We start from the raw sequence: 16,611 nt of genomic DNA, 5'->3' as shown, positions 1-16,611 counted from the left end.
GTTACAGACTCCGCTAACCCAGAAATAGTACCTCGGGTTAAGAACTTTGCTTCAGGATGAGAACAGAAATCATGCAGCAGCGGCGTGGCGGCAGCGGGAAGCCCCATTAGCTAAAGTGGTGCTTCAGGTTAAGAACCGTTTCAGGTTAAGAACGGACCTCCAGAACAAATTAAGTTCTTAACCTGAGGTACCACTGTATATGTTTTCTTTAAAAAAAATATTGACCCTAGAATCAATAATTCTAGGGTCCACAGATGTGCTCATCATAACAAGTTCTCTGAATCAAACAAACCCGTTTGAACACAGGCTCATGCAGCCAGCCAAGTATGCACCCCATATTTCAGCTACTTAATAGTTTACTGTCCAAGGTTTCTCAGGCTGCTGAGATTATAAATTACACGCACAGGCAATGATGCTTCGCACTGCCCAAAATTAACAAGAGCAATATTTACATTTGCAGCATTGGGAACTTGGGCTGTCTCCCTTGATGCCTGGGAACTGCTGCTCTGAGTTTCTGGTAGTTGACACAGGAACTGGGTTACCAAGTCATTAAAAGGGTAGAGGTGTAGGGGCTGTCATCTTTTGACCCAGCCTCTGCAGTTGTGCGGTTTACATGCGCAACATTGAAGAGATTGCACCCAGTGCCTACATGACGCCACATAGGATGCCCTCTTGTGATACTAGGAAATCTACCTGGTGTGGGGCAGTACAATTAGTCCTGGAAGCCAGTCACTGTAAACTGGGGCGGGGGGGGGGTGTCCACCCATTAAGGTTCTGACAGCTGCTCAAAGTTAAATGTTCCATTTGCTTTTCCAAGTCACAGCCTAAAGACGTCATGGTATTTGTCAGACTCCTGTTTGTGGGTGGAGTGGTAGAACTGAAAGTAAGGCTGGATGACTTGTCAAGCTGCAGTAGAACTATATGCAGGGAGCTAGTAATAGGCTGTTCAACATCACTGAGTGAGTCTTCATGTGAGGGAGCGGGGGGGGGGGGGAGGTTAGGTAGCTAGGAGCCTGAGACTATGGCTAGCCACTAGGAGCTGCTTGAAAACCCTTCAGAGGGGCACCCACTTTCCAACACTGTTCTTGGAGTTACACTGAATTTTCAGAGGGGCAGAATAAGAAAAGAGCAGCAAGCAAGCTGAAGGACTCAAGCAAGGCTGTACACTAATAAAAGTTATTTAGTCGCTTCCTGCGAGCAATGTACACAATAGGGAGATGAGATTGCAGTACCCCAGATTTTTAGCTCCCTCTTAGCCAAAGAGACAAAGCATATATGAGCCTGATAACGCCACCTGTCATCAGGGCAATGGTGGCAGTGGTGGCTCAGAACCAAACTGCAAATCTCTCCTCTCAGTTCCCAGTAGCTAGCATAATTTTCCACTGATGGGGAGCCAATTCATCAAGGTGACTTAATTACAGTTGAGCTTTGCCAGCTAAAAACTGTATCTGGTAGCTGCCTCCATCACTGTGGGCTTACCCAAGGGATTCTTAGAAGGATCTAGCAAAGCATTAATTCCTAATCTGGCTCTACTAAGGCATTCCACTGGGCAGAAGACTCTTCTCCGGCAATGTATTCCAGCCATATTTGGGAAGGGGAAGAGAATGATTCCTCCTCTTCAAGCTGATTAATCACTTTGAGCTCCTCTGTGTTATAGACAGAAGTGGCTGTCAAGTATTGGTGGTGGAGAAACTCAGTTCAGTTCATATGTAATAGTGAACCTACCCAATTTGGACTTTCATAAACAGTACACAAACCAAAACACTGTCTGATGGGAAAGGCAGGGCCTGCTAGGGGAGTGACGTGTGGAGCTGATCGAAACTCCATCAACTTCCCCCTCTAGCAGTCCTCATAAATTTCTGCATCCAGGGATTATATACTTCTGCACATTACACATCAACATCAGCAAAGGGGTAGAGATGATAGGGTCTTGGATAACAGCAGCAAGCCTGAGGACTGAAGCAAGCAACAGGCTAGACATAGCATATGCAACAGGTAGGGACTGCAGTGTGCTTCATTTAGGAGCAGGGTAAATCAAAAAGGCTAAGCAGCACAAGGATCAGCTAGCGATCTGTGTTCACACAGGCACCGGGAAGCCAAAATGGGGAAAAATTCATTTAGCAGTCCAGCCAGGCGAGATGGGTAATTATAGTATGCATTGTGCCCTCAAGTGTTCAGCTTGAGAAACAGCACAGAATTTCCCTAGTGCCTCTGATGACATCCTTTACTTGAAAAAACCATGTTCCTGAGGCATATCTTTTCTTTTACCTCTGACTTGGCCACTCCAGTCTATCTCCACATGATGATGCAGCTCAGAATTAAACTGCCCATTCATTATGGAGGCTAGGGTGCCACTTTTCAGGCGTCCTGATATTCACTGTGAAAATGGGACTGTGCTGCGGTTCACAGTGAGGAGGAAGGAATCCCATAGAATGCTGTGCAAGAATCTGGAGCTGAGGAAGGGTTCTTAGGGTGGCTTATCTATGATGCAAATATTATGTGTAATTCCAGAGGAGAAATTCTGTGTCTTCTCCAAAACACTGAGGGTTGACTGATCCAGGGCAAGCCTGGAACATTTAGGGCAGAATAGAGAGAAATGAAAATTTGCTTCCTGTGGTGAACTCACAGATTCATTATGACTCATATGGCACCCTAATCTAGGGATGGATGGAAACAGCCTTGATCCAGTCCATGTCCTTTTCACATGAGTGAAAGTCTGCGTGCATCTTTCAAATCTGCATGCCTTCAACATATTTTAATTATTTTAGAAGAATTTATAAGGTGGTCTCTTTATTTCTTTTAAAAATGACAGTGTGTTACAGACATGCTATCCCTTCCTGCATAAAGGGTAACATGTACCTGTGGAGGCAGCTATATGATTCTCTCTGCAATTACACAGGAAGGAATGGCATGTTATAATGTACCACCACTTCCAAGGGCTTTTCATTCAAAGGTTTTTGATTGTTTGTTTGTTTGTTTGTTTTTAGCAAATGTGGCATGTGCTAAAAGCAGCTATAAAGTACTGTTTTTAAGAAAGACAGAACCAGGGAAGAAGGCCTTGGACCCACCGCATCCAAAAGGAAATTGGACTGACAGTGTGCTCTGGAAAGGTTTGTGGGCATGCTATTTAATCCACATGCCTACGCTCCAATCTAAGCATGGTTCATCAAATGCAGATTAGGGAGGTTTGTTCCAAATTCTGCAACAAATTGAAATCCTGCCCCCTTCCCTGCCCTACTATTCAGGCCTGGTTTCTATGCTAGCGGAGTGTCACGCCTAGGGATGTCCCACAAGGCAAGACTAGGTCTAATGGGCTTCAGTTACAGAGTGGAATCTAGCCTCCAGGGGAGAATGGGGCGCTGCCCCCAACAACCTCACTTTGCCCTCAGCCAGCCTCTACCTATTTGCTTTCTTACTCAAAACCAGTCCAGAGCTGCCAGCTCCCTCTTCCTTAGGCTTAGTGCTACATCTCAGCATGGAGGAGGATAAGGGCAGACCTAGAATCAAGTGGCTTCCCCCCCCATTGGCTCTGGCTCCGCTTCTGCTGCCCTCCCTGCTTTCTACCCCACCCATCCCAAGGTGCACCAGCCACCACTGAAATCCCAGGGGGGATAGATTTTGGGTGAACATTAGGAGAAAACCTCTTAATGGTTTGACACTAGAACCATTCAAGCAGAGGCCATGCAGCTATCTGTTGGGAACGATCTGTTGGGAACGATCTAGCTATGGACTTCCTGCCATGAGCCCCAGGACTCAGCTCTACAGCTGCAAATAAAACATTTTAAGTGCTTTTTAAGTGCAATATACAATGTGACACTAGGTGGCAATGGGGAGCCTTATGGAGAATTCAATGTATTTTTGAAAATGCTTTTTTTTTAAAAAAAAAATCAGATTTTTTTATAATATGTTTGTAGATTCCACCCCAGTGGGTTGCAGTAGATGGCCTGGCAGGCTCCCTCTGACTGCAATTCTGTGGGGTTTTCTGAGGTTTTTTCGGACGGCTGAATCAATTGTAGTTGCTAGGATATTGTAGGTATGTGAGCCAGCACTCGCACCCCAATTTCCCTCAATCTGGGACCTGTGTGGTAATGTCCCCATGTGATTCAGCCATGTAAATGTTACCAGAGAAGGATAAGAACAAGGTGCTGGAGATGACAAGCAGACTGTGCCATATGAATCATGCCTCAGATTCACCCAACTGTGTCCAATTGCTGGGACCCAGATTTTACATTTACATTTCACTGGCTCTGTCTCAGTTTGGGGCTCCGTTGCCATAGGTTGGATCAATGAAGCAGCCCTATTTGGTTAGGATGGAGATGTTGCCCAGCTGTTTTATCTGGGACATGTAGCACTCTTAAGTACAAGAGATCAGCTTCTCTTTTTCATGCACACATAACCAGTTAGGGTAGACTGCTTGGTCCATATCTTAGTTTTATATAGGGCCATGTTAAATATGAAGGGGGAGTTTGAAAGGAGGTCATGGGGACCCTTCAGTGCTCCCAGAAAACATGACTGGGCCAACCATTTTCATGGTCCCCCCCCCCAATTTTTATTGTTTGTTGGCAACTGTTGAAGTCTCATTTTTCCTTCTGATTTCCCCCCCCCTTCTTGCTGGCAACTTGATCCCACCCAAGCAGGGATCACTTAAAATGCCCTGTAACCAATCAAAAGGGCCATGGGATTATGTCAGAAAAGTCAGGTCAGAGTGAGGGCAATACTTTCAATCTTTACTCTGCATGGGTGATCCCATACAGTAATGGTTTTCGTTAGCAGTAGCGTTATGGTGTCATGCCCTGCAGGTAGAAGAAGAAGAAGAAGAAGAAGAAGAGTTTGGATTTGATATCCCGCCTTTCACTCCCCTTCAGGAGTCTCAAAGCGGCTAACATTCTCCTTTCCCTTCCTCCCCCACAACAAACACTCTGTGAGGTGAGTGGGGCTGAGAGACTTCAAAGAAGTGTGACTGGCCCAAGGTCACCCAGCAGCTGCATGTGGAGGAGCGGAGACGCGAACCCAGTTCCCCAGATTATGAGACTACCGCTCTTAACCACTACACCACACTGGCTCTCTGATTTATCTATGCAACAGCGTCACGAAACCAGTTCAGAGTGTGGTCAGTGATTCATGCCCTCACTCTGAATGGGCAAACACTTTTGCCCTGTTTAGAAATGCATCTACGCATGCAAACACACACTTCAATGAAAGGATAAATGCAAGAGCAGAGGCTTCCTATGTACCATGCTCTGCAAGTCCTCTCTTTTTATTTTTTGGAGCCCTTTGGACCAGCATGCACTAGAATAGCCCTTCTGTTGTGAATGCAATTTATTTATTTTTGCTTAAAGCTCATCCTGAATCTGAGTCTTCCTAACCCATGAAGTCTGTTCTGAGGGACTCTGCCCTGCTTCCCATATGCTGGGCCAGAGGCTTAACCTGAAGTCTCTCTCCATGGCCCCACCCTGCGAGTTGGCCAGCATCCTATGTACTTGCTCTAGTCCAGAAAATATTTTAACTTGGATAGTTGCAGAAACTTATTTTAGCTCATTTTCGAACTCTATATTAGGGATTAGCTTTGCTAGGCTTTCTTTTTTTGGGGGGGGGGGAGCGGGGTGGTCAGTGCTGGCTTTGCCTTGCCTGATGTCCCTGGCATCTGATTGCCTGCTGTGCAGTGTTCAGCCACCAAACATCTATCCCTTATCTCCAGAACTCAGTCGCAGTCACTTCCACTCTTATGAAATCAGAACTCCGGAGCAGATAAGCAAAGGCAAAATCGACAGTGAGTGAACAAGCAAGCAGAGCAACCACAGTATAATTAATTCACCGTTTCTCAAGAAATTCTCTGTAATTTCTAAACAGCAGATATGCCAGGCAGGGAAGTTAAAAGCAAAGGCTTTTTCCAGAGCCTCCTCCTACTCAGAAAAACCATAATTTCCCTGAATCTAGTTCCCATCTCCCGCACATGCTGGTGCTCAGGATAAGCCATCTTTTCTGGGACTGAACATTTCCTGCAGGCAGGACCTATTCCACCAAACTGTGACACAAGACCTACCAGCAGCTCTCAATCTTTTCGTTCCCTGACATTTCAAGGACGAGGCAGTCCAAGATGAAAACTTGCCCTTAACTTTGCCCTCCTCCCTCCCAGTCATATGCACAACAGGAGAAGGGCCTGAGAAGAGAGAGGGGAGGGCATGGCTACAGGACAATCTGTGTGAGGTGCGATGGGGAGTGAGTGATGGGAACTCTATGTGTGCTGGGGTGGGAGAAGTGATGGGTAAGATTTAGGGGAGAGGTGGAGAAGCAGAAGAGGCTGGGGGGGAGCAAAAGAGTGGTTGCAGCTCTCAGTATGGGGGGGGGGTGCCATAGAATTCAGCATGGGGGCCAAAGGCTTAGGAATTTTGCCCCCTGCCAATGCATTCCATTTACACACATACTGCATAATTAGCTGCACCGGAGATCTCAGCCTACATCATCTGAACTGGAAAATGCAGCAAACTGAAAACATCAATGAATAGAGAGACTATTCTGTTCCCGGTGCCTAGCCCGGGGGTTATCACAAGCTGGATAAAGCCAGCATGTCACCGTTAGAGAAATGACATGTAAGAGATGCCTGGCCCCCACTCCACCTCCTATCAGATTCCAATTGAAGCACCAGCCCAAATTACGTACTTGCTCTAAAATGACGGAGAGGATGTTGGGCAGAGACCGTGCCAAATGAATATACTCAGGGTCAAACCCTGGCAATGTCACGGGAGAGGTAGCTCAGTGCATACCAAAAGGGACATGGTTGGGGTGGTTTTTTCCCCTGTGCCTTGGATTTGCTCAAAACCAGAAGCCACACACAAAACACAGCCTAGAACCCCTCTTTAAATCCTCCACTGGACAGGCAGATCTCCCAGCACTGGGCATCTGGTATCCGACAAATCAGAGATGGCCTCTTACAGCAGGAAAGCAGCCCTAAGCAAACAATTGTTATGAGGAAAGGGAATTAGGTCATGATGTGGGAGTAGAGAGGAAACAGAAGAAATAGCATAGTTGTTATGAAGGGGGAGGGTGGAAAAAGTGGGTTAGATGAAGAGAAGGAGAAATTAGAAATGTGCCCAATGAAAGGTGAGTCGAGCAGCACATATACAAGAGTGCAGTCATGTATAATTTACCCCTGCTTAAAACAAAATCGGTTTGCCACCCCTAATTCTATACTAGCAATCCCCGTAGTGGCACAGAGCCAATGCTTGTCACATGTGCCCAGGTGTTTGGAGCCGTAAACAGCATAAAATCGTGAAGCGCAGATGCATATTTGAAAATATTCAGGGACAGGCAGCAGTGGAAACATGCTGGGGATTCCGGATTGGCTGCAGTTTCCTGACACGTGTCTCCTGCTCATTTAGGAATCTCCACTTAACACTTTGCTGCATTTACTGCTGCAAGCGCTGGCGTTTGCATTATAAATATGCTCACTGTGTAAAATATGAACTGTCCTTATGAACACTCAGTACATCCATAAGCATGCATACAATGGTATGTGGGGGAGTGTGTGTTTGTGAACATGCACCCTGAGTGCATCTTGTTAAGGCTGCACAGGTTGTTTGGGCAATAATTTAGGGCCCAAGAAACCTGGTCAAAGTCCTATGGACAAGTCACTTGGATTTGCTCCACCCCAATGTTGTGTTTCTTCTAAAGGCCTACCCAGACACTTTCGCAACATCAAGGTTGAGACTTTCAGCAGATGAATAGAGCACTGTGGGGAAACAGCATTTTTTAAAGAAAAGAAAAGATCTGTGCATTCTATAATGAATCCATGGTCCTAAGAAGGAAGCATAGATATTTCCCAATGATCAAGATGGCTGGCGCAGAGGCATTTCTAGCCCAGGTTCTCAGGTCTTGGTAAATGAGTCATGTATTGTGATGTCACCAGCAACCAGATGTGGTACACAGAGGAAGGGACTGCAGACCATGCTGAGTTCTTTCTCAACTGCACCCGTTACAGGGAATTAATAAAGGGTCCCACCCACCTTTCAATGTACCCTGCTTAAATCCTGAGTAAGATCCACAGCGTGCATGCTGTTTGCATTCATATCTTGATTGTTTTATTGTCATTTTTATACAAATTGCTAGGGAACACTATTGAAAGGCAGAATGGGAAAAAAAAACCCCAACACTTATAATGAATGAATGAAACACCACCTACCCTACTAATCCTGCAAATTAAGCTATATTAAGCTCACTCAATTGCACTCCCTGCTGTTAGGCATTCAACAGGTGATGCCAGTGACCAAATTCGGGCTGCCGGGTCGGCAGAACTAACAAGCAACCATCTAAGTTTCTGAACGCAGTCAAGACTAATTTCATTATCATTTCTCTCCTAGCCCTGCAATCAGGAAGAACCCCGGGAAGATCTAACTGCACAGCCTACAGTGGGATGTCTGAACAAGAGAAGTAGGCTACAGGTCGCTGTCAACTTTTATTCTGTATGTGAGGATGGGGTGGGGAGAGAGAAAGAGAGAGAGATGCCATTTCCTTCGTCCTTCAGACTGCTCCTGCCCCTGTTTCTCCTGCATGGCCAGCTTCTGATTGCCATCACCACCAATGCCTTCCTATTCTGGTGAAGGAGGGGCTGGCACATACACACACATAGTGCATTTCACAGCCTACCTACTCAAGCTGAAGCTAGAAAAGCCATAAGGGCTCTAGAGCAGGTGGTGCATAAACAGTGTGTTACTATGAATACAGATTAGAACTATTCCTACAAGACCTGGCAGAGACACCCAGCCTCCTCTGCAAAACCCACAGACCAAAAGGCATGCAGTTTAGTTGCAGCTCAGAGTTCAGCCTGTCCTACAGAGCCATAACTCTTGCCTTCTGGCTGCCTCACTTGTGAGAAAGCTACCGCAAAATGGTGCGGGGAGGCCTCAGGGTTTCTGTCGTTAAAGCAGACAGGAACCAAGAAAGAAGGAATAGTGGACACTTTATGCATCAAGAGCTTCTGAGCTCTCAACTTTCCAGTGGCATTTGCTTTTTGTTTAGTGGGGTGGCATCCACAACCCCCATTGGAACTAATCTCCTTCACAAGTCTTCCCTGCAAAGATATACTCTCCCGGTGGTTTCTTCAAACACACTGTGCTTCTTTATAGCGAATAAACAAAAGAAAGAAATATACAAGCTGACTTTTAATACTAGAGAAAAGTCTGTGCATACTATCCGCTTAAACAAACAGATCACAAGAAAGCAGAATTCTGCAAAATATTTACATATGCAAATAAGAGAAGCTTCCCCCCCACAGATTTCATTCTGTCTCTGACAATCATGTGGAAATTAAAGGGCCAGCCTTGCTCTCCTGCCCTGCCAATAGCCACTCCAGCACTGCACTGTCAATTTTGAGATTCCAGCAGACATTGCCTCCACACTCTTGTCTATCAGCATAGTCACCAGAGCTAGAAATTTGCTTCTGTGTTGTTGTTTTTAAAGAAGACTTAAGATTCCCAAATGTCAAATGAGGGGCCTAGGATCAAGTTCGATACTCATTCAATGCAGTGGTGGAGTCATAGCCCTGGCTGTATAGAAGACTTGCAGGGCCGCCTCTGTCATGCAGCAAGATGAAGCAGAATGCTTCAGGCGGAAAAATTTAGGGGGATGATTGAGGCAGGAATTGATGTCTGAATAGCGAAGTAAATCACTATGGCCCTAGCACAGAGGGAGGCAGCTGGCATCATTTGATGTTCAGCTTATTGTAGCAAAGTGCCCTGGGTCAGCACAAAAGACTGGGCTCACAACTTTAGGGGCAAACCTTTCGATTTCCCCTTCATTCGTTTCCTGTGCTCTTCCGGCTTCTCACTGTAGAGTGTGGGTTCATTCATAGTCACTCCTGGGGTGGCAACACTGAGATTAACATCTGTTCCTGACACCTTGAGACTACGATGCACATGCTCTCTTCTTCTGCATGTCTGCGTGGAAAGGATCACTCTGTGCAGTGAGCAAGCAAACAGCTCCACACCAGTGGGAGCGCTGTACACCCTCCTCTCTCTACATCTCTCTGTCCACCACATAATATTATCACTGAGCTGAAAACAAGCCCCCTTTTTTGTCTCAAAGGCTCCCTTTTACATTAAGCGTTCTTTTTCTTTCCCTACGATGCACCTCCCTCCTTCCTTCCCTCCCTTTGCCAGAGAAGCCCGTTCGCCTCCTGTGCTCTCTCCAGTCCGCCGTATTGCACAGAGCCAGCTGAGTTTTGCTGTGATGTTTTGTTTCAAAGGAAATCTATATTCTTAATCCTCTTGCTCACCCTCTTGCTACTTTTATTAGTCTCTCTTTTTTATATAAAAAAAGAAGATATTGTTACCATAGTAACTCACAATTTCCTGATATCATTGTGGACGATAAGAGTCGTGATGCCAGGCTTCACAGCTTTGGGACCACACTCTGCAGATGGAATGCTAAATGCCTTCCTAGGTGGACTTAGGCTGGCCGCATACCCCTCAGCCCACAGGCTCCAAAAGAGAGACTGCGGAAAGGATGCGTGGTCAGGCTTGGGGGCATTTGCAAAGCCAATGGGGTCATGTCAAGTAGTTTTTCAAAATGGGAGCAGCTACAGCATGCCTCTTACACTGAGGCGGCCCAGAATGGCAACGCATCAGGGAGCAGATACTCACCATACATCCTCCTACATTTATTTTATTTTATTTTGATGGGGAGGCATCTCAAGTTCTGCTCATTTTGAACACCTGCTTCCAGCAGAGCAGCACAGAATTTACCCCAGCTGTCTGCACACAAGATGCAGGGGATGTCGAGCTCTGAGGGCTTCATAGGCTGAACTGAGGAGGGACAAACACATCCATGCTGCCTCGTGTATCACACTTCCAGCTCTGCTCTTTGGCATGAAACTGAAAGCGAGGGAGACTCCTATGCAGCTAGCTTTGCCTGAATTAGCAGATTATCTGAGTATGCAAGCACTTATGTATTAATAATGTACCTGCATTTTTGCACAGGCACCACTTCCAATTTGCCTCAATTAAACACTTATTATTGGAGACGAAGCCTGTCACTTCAACACAAAAATATTCATTTCCATGCGCACTGTGGAACACACCATTTGCCACCAAGGAGAAGTTCTGAGGAGCCGTTCCTGGCCTGCTCTCCTGTGCTTTCTGTTAAATGTTAACTACTAGGAGCAGTGTATTTGGTGAGGCATCATGGGCCCAAGCCTGTGGAACTCCCTGCTAGCTGAGATTAGACAGGCACCCCCCCTTGCTGAACCTCAAGATCATGATTAAGGCTTTCTTGTCGCAGCAGGCATTTTGGGGTAGGGTTTGGTTTTATGACAAATTTTTGTTGTTGTTGTTTTGTTTCATTTTCTGTGGATTGCTTTTATACGTACAATTTAGGAATGGAAATAATTAAGTGGTATAGCACATGCCTTAAATAAATAGTGAATGGAGTACGTTTCTGTTTTCTCTGAATCAGGATTAAATGTTTCCACACCCACTAGGTGCTCAGTCCCTCTTCTCTATTATTTCTTAGGCATTTTTCCTTTAGAAAACCAACCAACTAGACATGTGTTGCTATTATCCGTGCCAGATGACTTGCTCCACAATGAGTTTGTACAGTCTGCAGTCTTTATCTCTCTGTGTTACTTTGCAGGATATGTGGAACACTAGCCACATCTCTGTTTTCTCCTTATTGTATCTTTTAAAAAATTACTTCTCAAGGTTGCCCAAGGGGTTGCCTAGACCACAGCTCAAACTCACACAAGAGTCAGCTGGTAGGGCTTGCACCTACTTAACATCTGCTCTTTTCAGCTGCTACCGAATCATAAGAAAATTCTGCATGCACAGACAGCAGTGGATTCTCCCATGCCTAAGGAGGATGCCACCAAACTATGCAAGTGAGATACACATACATGAAGACACATAGAAAGAGGGTATGAGTAGAAGTGTTGGGGGAGGGGTAAAGAACAATGGCTGCACAAACTAACAGAATTTGCAGAACTCGCAAATCTTACAGCCAAAATAGGAAGTCAAGATGGGAAAAACAAAAAAGCAAAAGGGTGAATGGGACAGCTTTGGGGAAATTTTTTTAAAAAATCAACCTACAAGTAGGGGTAATTCTACAAACAACAGTTAAACACAGCGAAGGACCAGAAGGAGAAAAACTGGAGTGAAATAACAAACCAATATGAAGCAAAAGCCAGGTTTGTTATGAATGCCACGGAAGGTAAGGTTGGGAAGTCTGCACACAAAAAATCTGTTTCTGGAAATACAAAAATAGAAAATGTACAGCAAATTAAGAAGAAGAAGAAGAAGAAGAAGAAGAAGAAGAGTGTGGGGGAGGTTCATCATCCACTCAGGCTCCCACAAAAGAGTGTGCATTGAAGAGTGTGCAAGAATAATGAACTCTCACCAACTCATGAAACAAACTTGTGCCACCTTTAAAAAAGAGCCTACAGGATTGTGTAGACAGATGGATTAGATTAATGTAGATCTACTGATTTATTTATATTTCATCATCAAGACTTTTGCCTTCCATTTATGATGATGATGGTGATGATGATGAAACAGTTTGGGAGATTCCAAACTTGGTCTTGGACTATTTAGACACCAACTACTTGCGACTTTGAGATGTTCTCTGCATGGGTCAGAAAAACTCTAACCAAAATAGTTCTCTTCTTTCATCTGCCAACCCAGAGGCAGCTGGCCTTGACTTCAAAATCTTTTCACATCTGTGTAAGGAGGATTAAAAGGTGAAATGTTTCCCATGCTGCTGAACTCTGAAATTGGCTGGACACATTTGTTAAAACTTTTTTTTTAAGGTAAGGAAAAGAGAAAGATTGAGGGCATGTTCCACTCTCATTTTGCATGCAGACTGAGATCAAAATATGCCCCCAGGTAGAAGGAGTTGCTGAAAACAGCACTTTGTGTGTGTTTACATTGGAAGCTTCCTGACTTAAATGTCTTATTAAAAGCCTTCCCAGCTATATCTAGCTAATCAGTGGACTAACCTGTGTAGCTTGCTGCATTCAAAGCCGAATTTGCATCAGTAGGTTGTTGTTCAGACACAAAGGTGCAGAAGGCACCTGCTCATTGAACCACTTTTGCCACGGTAGCACATAAACTGGAAGGGGAAATTGTTTCTTGGGAATGGTGAAGCAAACCAGGTTCTCCATGTTTACAAATCTTTAAATGTCTAATACCATTATTGGTATTGAACTTCTCCTAGGAAATCTAGGGCTTCCTTCCAAAGGTCTGTTGTTGTTGTTGTTTGCTGTTCCTGCTGAGCACTTTTTAAAGGATGTTTTAGGGAATGTTGTGGGATAATAAGGTCAGCTTAATCCCAGCCATGGTGGAGAAACAAAGCTTTCTGTTTCACCCAGGTGGTGCTACACTGCCTTAAAAGGTTCTGTAGTCTGAAGGAGCATTTCGGTGATATATAAGGACGACAAATGTAGCTGCATAGAGGCAAGAACCCTATTTAAACCTAAATTTCAATCCCCATTGGGGTTGGCTATTTGGTATGGAATTTTTCCATCAGCCATAGCACCTATCCTTCCCAGCTACATCTGCTACACTGAGGGAGTCCTGTCATCGTCACAGTTCACAACCCCTTAGCCTTGAGTGAGTGAGTTGAGACATTCCCAAGGCGGTCCCATTTCCCCAAAGCACATTGGACTTGAGAATCTGGTCTATGGAAACCCCCATTGCCACTCATCTGATGCCTTGGGGTGCTTACCAGTTTCCTTTTAATTATACCACCCTCTTTACCTGCACTGACCCCGCCAGCGAGGACTAACTGCTAAAGCTTGAATATATTACTACCTAATCTCCTGAGTGCAGTGCAGAGTAGATGCTCGCCACAAACTCCCTGACCAAAGGAGGAAATATTCCTAACCAGCCCCACAAAAGAGGTAGCAGGTATTCTTGTACAATCAAAGGGCAGCTGCTGATCTGCACTGCAATTGTAAGTGGAAGAGCAGCACCAGCCTTTTAAATCTTAGTACTTACCACCCAGTGGTCTCTCTGCAGGATTATGAGTATTTGTGAGCTCAACAAGATTCCCACACCATTTGAGCCGGCTCCACTTCTGCGCCAGTGGCAGGGTGCTTGTGGGGCTGCTGCCTGAGGCAGCTGCCACAGCCTGCCTAATGGCAGAGTCAGTTCTGCCTCTGATGAATATTTGAAAACCCAGATCAATAATTTCCCTGTTTGATGGGAGGAGGAACTGTCTGCCTGAGCAACCCTTCTCCAAAAGTCTGCAGCAATCCTCTGCTTATTGCAAACTCTGTGAACAGAGCTCCTGCTTAACAAATTCATAATCTTGGGTATTAATCTGGCATGAGATCCATTTGAAAAGAACCTGGCAGTTGTCTTCTGTGAAGTCTGAACATTCTTTTCCCAGGAGGAATGACCATGGCTGCTTAACTCTACGAGTCCACCTGACTGCTGCACAATATGGTGGCCAAGTGGTCTCTCTGATCTCTCACTGAACTCTGTCATCTCCTCTGTCCATATTGCTATCAGGCATCCTGTCCTGTTATATATGGTTTGACTTTTGGTAACAATCTGACCACAGCAGAAAACAACAATCCCAATTGTTTCTAAACATCTGGAACATATCTTGAGTCATTCATGCTTGCCATTTTGCCTGACCAGAGGGAAAGAGAGAAAGCTAAAAGAGGCAGCTTGGATTTCACTGTGCTAACAGCTGGTTCAGATTTTGGAGGGGCTGAACTGATGTTGCTCTGCATTTGGTGCTGACTCTGCAGCTCCACAGTAAATGCTTAGTCTTTATATTTTGCAAATATACAGATGATTGCAAAGATGTCCTAAATCTCCATATCCCTTTCCTACAACTAGTCTAGGTAATTAAGAAGACACAGAGGTGTGTGCCAGGATATCTTTAGTTCAAATCTTGATGGGACATAGGAAGCTACCTTTTATCAGGCCACGCCGTTTGTCCACCCGACCCACTATTCCTTACTCTGACTTGCACCAGCTATCCAGGTGTTCCCAGGCTGAAATCTTTCAAATCACCAGCTACCTGCTCATTTCCAGGGACTAAACCTGGGACCTTGAGTATGGAATGCATGTGCTCCACCACAAACCTATAGCCAACCGCACCTCAGGCTTGGACTCACTAAGTAGATGTTAGCAAGCTACTGTGCTTCAGCATCGGTCTCCCACTCTGCTAATCCAGAACTAGCTCCAGAGGACAACAAGGTTTAGGACAAGGTTCTGGGGACACCAGAGGGCCCACTGACATTCTGGCTTGCCAGAGCACCCAATAAGGATGACTGAAATAGTGTGTGCTTTGAACTGTACAAATAACAAGTCATTCATAATATTATACCTCTCTTCTTTTTTTTTGAGTTTGCCTTGAACTGCCCACCACACAGGGAAGGGATAGCAGGAAACAGCACCTTAAGCTCGAAAACATAAGAGACAGAGCTTTAATGCAGAGATTGAACAATTAGCATCTCTGTGATGGCGCCAAAGGAATACTGATAGATAGAGCAATTAGGGAGATTTCTTGTAATCTTAGGCATACCGTGTTTTACATCTAACTCACAACAGCAAACGGTGAATTCCCTGGATGGCCATGCAGAGAGGAGGAACCACTTCCTCAAAGGAGACCCATTGCTGACATCCGTATGTCAGGCATGCTGCTGCCTTTGCAGTCTATAGCAGAGATTACATTATGTTTCCCCTGTAGATATTTCCAGCTCCCCAAATCATGGCACTGCATATTCAGAGCACCTCCAGAAGAAATATGATTTTCGCAATTCCCTGGTGGTCGCTGTTGGATCACATTGTTCCCATTTTCTCTTCCAAAATACAAAACTATGGTCTATTATTCACCTTTTCCATTAATTGAGGGATCTTTCTTTCGCTCTTTCTCTTTAGATCCAGAGTAACAACTCAGAAGCCTATTGCTTTATTTAGAATACTTATCCATATTAGCAAATATGTCACTTTTGCTTTGTGAGGCAAGAAATAGGGATATTTGCAAAAGCCCTTTTTTGAACACATCTTTTTGTTTCAAAACTGCTGTCATTGAAACAATAGTTTCAGCAACCATATCTCCCTAACACATTGTAAACTCTGTAGATGAATGAGGAAACTATCTTAAACTGCAGCCTCTTTTTCTTTGCTGATGACTCCTGATGAAGTGAGAGTTTTGTCAGTACGGAGTCGAAGCCCAGGACTCCACTAAATCCACATTTCTTCCTGCAACCAAACTGGCTCTTAGCATTTAAATTCCATCAGAATTTGGTAAGGCCCATAGTTCAATAGCAGAACATGTGCTTTGCATGCAAAAGGTCCCTGGTTCAATTCCAAGCATCTCCAGGTAAAGAAATCCCCTGCACGGAAGCCTAGGAAGCTGCTACCAGTCTGTGTCGACAATACTGAGCTAGATGGGCCAACAGTGTGAGGCAGCTTCCTCATTTGCTTTTTTTTTTTTATAAGATATTTATTGAGATTTTTTGAAATATTGCAATAAAAAAGAAAAAAAAAAGAAAAATACAAAATAAAAACAGTTAAAAACACACATATTTTCCATTACTTATTTTCCTTTAGCTTGTTTCCCGGACCTCCTCATACCTCCCTTTTTTGTATTCCACTTCAATTTATT

The 16,611-nt window shown here is 44.8% G+C and overlaps 1 protein-coding gene and 1 long non-coding RNA gene across 8 annotated transcripts in view; one reads left to right on the top strand and one right to left on the bottom strand.

The window, feature by feature from the left end:
- Window positions 1–16,611, bottom strand: part of SHISA6 (shisa family member 6) — a 263,665-nt gene that overhangs the window by 221,401 nt on the left and 25,653 nt on the right. The gene's annotated exons all lie outside the window — the stretch shown is intronic.
- LOC308470739 lies at window positions 7,958–9,150 on the top strand. Its single transcript, XR_013982617.1, has 2 exons — window positions 7,958–8,031; window positions 8,358–9,150. It is a non-coding gene; the product is annotated as an uncharacterized lncRNA (long non-coding RNA).

Source organism: Podarcis pityusensis (genome assembly GCF_964106645.2).
Source record: "Podarcis pityusensis genome assembly, chromosome: 2".
Taxonomy (NCBI): domain Eukaryota; kingdom Metazoa; phylum Chordata; class Lepidosauria; order Squamata; family Lacertidae; genus Podarcis; species Podarcis pityusensis.
This window is presented reverse-complemented; position numbering and strand designations above follow the sequence as displayed.